At 44.6% G+C, this 5,095-nt stretch overlaps 1 protein-coding gene across 1 annotated transcript in view; it reads right to left on the reverse strand.

Moving 5' to 3' along the window:
* The window catches only part of LOC116843443 (zeta-sarcoglycan), a 379,594-nt gene that overhangs the window by 337,954 nt on the left and 36,545 nt on the right, over nt 1–5,095 (reverse strand). The window lies entirely within an intron of this gene.

A 5,095-nucleotide genomic window follows, 5' to 3' on the forward strand; every position in this document is an offset into this window, starting at 1 on the left:
GGGGGGGGGGGGGGGAGAGGGGACAAGGAAGACGAAACAATCTCCTTCGCGTATAGGAAACCAATTGTGGAGGAATTGAAACAGAACGCCGCGAAAGGATAAAGCGCGTCTGTAGAATGCAGAAGATCTTCGGAGGAAGGCCATCCTTAAGAGGGTTAAAGGGGTTGCGAACACGTAGCCGCATTAGCACGTTCGCGAACGCGCGCGATTCAGTCCCGAAGACGAAATCACGTTCGTGCGACGCGCGTGCACACGCGTAGACGATCGTCCGTGCACACACGCGCACGGATTGCGGTCGAAGCCTTGCATAGATGCATCTCTGTTCGCACTCTGTCTTTCTCCTTCACACCATTCGTCTGTTCTCTCTTTCTCTCTCTCGCGCGCGCACGCGCGCGCGCTATCACGACTGCTCGAATATGTCCTCGCGCTAACGCGCACCGCGCTCGTCATGGGCACACGTGAAATCGGAATCGCATTCACGTAAATACCTGACCGTATAACGGGTATGCATAAAGGAGAGCATACATGTGGGATATAAAGAGAGTGAGGAAGAGAGAGAAAGAGAGAGAGAGAGAGAGAGAGAGAGAGAGAGAGTTGAGAGAAAGGGGCCGAAGGGAAAGAGCAGCAGATAGTGGGTAATAGCGGGGAACCATCCAGCAGAAAATCTGTTCCGCTGAATATAGTTCGAGAGAGAAAAAGATATATATATATATATATATATATATATATATATATATATATATATATATATATATAGAAAGAGAGAGAGAGAAAGAGAGAGGAAAAGGAAGAAGAGACGAGAAAAAGAAGAGGAGGAGGAGACCGTAATATAATGGATATACGTGAACTGTCACGCAATGCATACTAAGCTCCTCTGACCATTTGCGAATCCGCCGCGATCTTAGCCGTCGCTTTTTCAGCTCCCCTCGTCTTCGTTTGAGCCAACAGGTAGCTGTTAAGCCGACGAGTCAGATTGTCTTTCGGTTTCGCCGGAATCATCTTCGCGACGCGCCTAGACGAAGACGTTCGTCTTCGTTCTCGCGGTGATTCATATTTCTTTCGAGCAATCGCGAAATCGCGCGCTCGTAAATCACAGCGCGAGGCCGCGAAATTCTTCGATATAAATTCAAGATGTCGCGCACCCCGCGACATAATTACCAGGGCGGCGACTTTTAATAAAACGCATGCTTTCATTAGTCTGTAAAAACCAAACCGTCGCGCACTTCACAGAACGAAGAGCTTTTTTAATCGCTCGCCGATAATGTCGACAATTTCATCGTGATTCATTCGAGCGTGTTTCATGCTCGCGTCGCAAAGTGTCCCGTCAGCCAAATTAATTCTGAGGCCAAAATTAATCCGAAATCACGGCATACATATTATTTATACATAGCTTGACATATCAATCGATACAGAAGCGATTGAGCGACATGGCACATGTCACACAGTTGAAATAAAAGTCCGACATCCGTTAGTTAATTTTTGTAAATTACTTGAAGTTATAAAATGAATTCTGAGCATATACTATTTATGCGATATCGGTGATGCATTATTAATCGAGACGACTGATTGTTGGCGCGAAAAATTGAGAACACGGTAATCTATCGTATTTGAATATCGGCACGGCCGGTAAACTCGAATATGCCAAATTTGTCGAATTGTCATTTGAATATCGTCACATCGTCCGGCAGCACTCTTTTGTCTATCGTTCGTGTTGTCTATCGAGCGTTCCGCGCAACGATATCATTATCGCTCGTATTCAGTTTCGAGATCCAACCAAAACGATGGATCATTAGGCACGAATTCGACCGTCGAACCATAAACAATTAACTGCGTCACCCGTTACAGTCAACTCGATAAACGCGGACTTGTTGTATTGGTCGCCACGTGAGAGAAAGAATCACCACGATTATTTGGAATTCTTTATTAAAAATTTTTTCGAACAAATTGACATTCGAAGAAAAATGGAAAGTTCTATCAAAGATAATACATCTTGTAAGTCGAGTAATACGATTAATCCTAAGCAAATAAATGTAGAGTAAACGATTCCAGGGAAAGAGACGTAAGGCAAAAATGAGTACAATTTCTGCGTATCCCGAGGTAACTACGAGGAGAGACTAAATTAAACAATTACTCGCGTTATCGTGACAATTAATTTATGCAGAAATAATCCGCGAGCTGAGAATCATGTTTGCACACGATAACACCGGTAAGTAAATATTCATGAGTCTTTGAGATATTCAAATCTAAAACAGAGCGCTATTAACATTAACGCTGGTCACTCATAATCGTCTTCGAAAGAGAAGTGCGACGGTTTATTGAATTACTGTTTTATCCCATTATCACTTGAGCTCTCCTTAAAGTTTGATTGCGAAATTAAAGTAACGCCAAGTCTTGCCGGCCACTTTGACGAGAGATTACTCTCGTGTTAATTATCCCAACGGCTCAATTACAATCATGGGAGAGATGTGCGATCGCGATGGACATATGACGCGTCAATTTCAAAACGTTATCCATACACTTCTCGGAAACGTATATACTTAGCGAGATTTCGAATACGCATAATAAACTTTGCACAGGCACTCCGTCGATCTCGAACTTTCATCGCTTTTGTTTCCTAGAAGTCGAGTTTCCTGGCGGTTTCTCTTCCGTCATTTCCTTCGTTATTTATTTCATGATTCTTTTCATCATGCGTTGCCAGGGCAATGCGTAAGAACAGAAAAACTCCATTGTCTCCTGCTTTGCCTCTTTCTTCCTTTTTCCGAGATATGTCACTCTGCATGTACTGTAGGAAAGTGTATGGCATGCCGGCTCTTCCGCCGGTTTATGTCTACGGTTTTAGCGTTATGCTTTACCCGTATTACCCGTATTGAATTAATACGTTAGCCCGAGATGCATGCATTTTCGCGCGCATTTTGATATTTCTCTATACACGTCAAAGATACATAAGTACAAATGACCGTACAAAAAAAGAGTAAGCTCCTGGATAAATTCCTCAAGAAGACTCGAGGAAATGACGCAAAAATGCCCTCGTCATTCTCTCACGGCTTGTTATAATTACTGAGGTATTCGAAACTTTACCCTAATTTACTTGGCGCGCCCGAGATCGTGCAATTTGCGATACGAGTTGCACGTAACGAACGATCGGCCGGTGCATTCGCGAATTCATCGAATCCCGTCAATAAATTCGTATGACACACCGGAAAGCTGTAAATTCGATAAATGCCGCGGCGTGCGAGCGCAGGCCGGCCAAAGCCGCGGCTTGGTCATCCAGTTCATTCGCAAAAATTAACGCTTAAGCCCGACCGGATAAAACGCCGCTGAACGACCATTGATCCCCGTAAGCTCTACGGTCGTGCTCCCCGATATCCGGCGCGGAATCGCGCGTGTATGCGGCGAGATTACACGTACGGCTGCGCTACGTGCTCGCCACTTGTACGGGGTGGATCGCGATACGACGGACGTGTATAGGGTGATCTAAAAGGAGGATCGAAAAATTTAGGGAAACGCAGGGTGCTTGTGGAAACGAACGAGAAATGTCGGATCACTGGCGTCGCTCGGAACATTAACATTGTTTCGCGCGCGTTGTGGTTATTTAAAATCGCGCGCTCGCTGTGAGGTGAACCTCTTGCGAAAAAATTTAAGAATTGTACCGTGCGTGAATAAAGAGCAGAGTCAGTGGAACACCTTTATCTCTATAAACTTCAGTACACATTTGGTGTTCAGTGGAAGAATTTATTTCCTGAGAAAATTACCAAGAAAAAGAAAAAACACATTCTCCTAACTCGTTGAAAAAAGTATCGCAGCCGTTCTTCCACTGACTATACACATCTCACAGAGGTAGACTTACAGTTGGCGCGACAAGATTAACGTAGCTAGGCGTCCGCGAATAGGGTCGCACGGTCGCAAATAATTTCTTTCATCCGTGAGAGGCCGATTGTACGCAAACTGCAATTCGTCATAACCAACACTGCCACGCAGCGTTGTTGTAATGATTCTTGATGGTACGATTTTAGCGAATCTAGATGACGTGCGGCTGTACTCCAAAAATAAGATGCACTTCCGTCAGGATTAATATGCGAGTCTGAGTTAACTGGACATACCTCGTGCACTTTTGCGTTATACGATCCTGGATTCTTCGTGCTCTCTTTTCCGAACATCCTGTATACACGATCGGCGCTTCCCGCGTCTCCCTACCCGAGCCCTAACTCCCGTGTGCTGTCGCGTATGTTCTCGTTATCGGCGTGATATTTCAGTTAGCAGGCGGAACGAGAGCGCCGCTGCAGGTGCAAAACGAAAATCACGCGCAATCGTATAAATTCCATGATCATAAAGAAAGACCCGTTTGTGCGCGCTTAACGGTTTTAAATCGGCCCGTTGACGTGGATTCGCGGGGCAGTTAGTAGGGATTGCGAGTGTGTTGTATGTATTATTGCAGCTATGTGAGCGTTATCAGAGCAACGTTATTTGTGGACGGGGCACAAAAAGAATATTCGTAGATACGATCCGTTTAATGGCTCGCGATCGAGACTAAGAGATTAATTGAATTTGCAAGTGGAAACCCATTTTATTAACGGTGATGCACATTATTTTCGACAGCGTTATCGCACCAATGACGAATATTATCGCTGAATCTGCAACGCATTGGAGAATTACATTCGAAATTCATTTATTATTCTTTCATATTTCCTTCCCTTATAATGCATTACCACGATGTTGTTAATAACAATGACGTAATATCGCGTAATGAACAATTAGTCCAGAAGGATCGATCTCTAAGAACGTCGATCGAATCGAGACACCGCCGTTGCATCATCGTTGGTAACAGCGAACAAAGAGGCAATAGCTCAGATTGGAACTGTCCCACTGATATCCATTGTGACGCAGCACAATGGATTAAGAGCAAAAAATATGAGAGGAGTTATCAGTATCAAGGCAAGAAAAATGCGTGATTGTTCCACGGCTCGATAATAAGACGGAACGTGCGATTGGCAAGGGATTTAATGCGAAAAAAATTCGCCGATCAAAAGAACGCGTCGCTCTCTCTGTCTCTCTCTCTCTCTCTCTCTCTCTCTCTCTCTCTCTCTCTCTCTCTCTC

The sequence above is a fragment of the Odontomachus brunneus genome, unplaced genomic scaffold (assembly GCF_010583005.1).
Source record: "Odontomachus brunneus isolate Ranch 3 - 2012 unplaced genomic scaffold, Obru_v1 Obru_scaffold_032, whole genome shotgun sequence".
NCBI lineage: Eukaryota > Metazoa > Arthropoda > Insecta > Hymenoptera > Formicidae > Odontomachus > Odontomachus brunneus.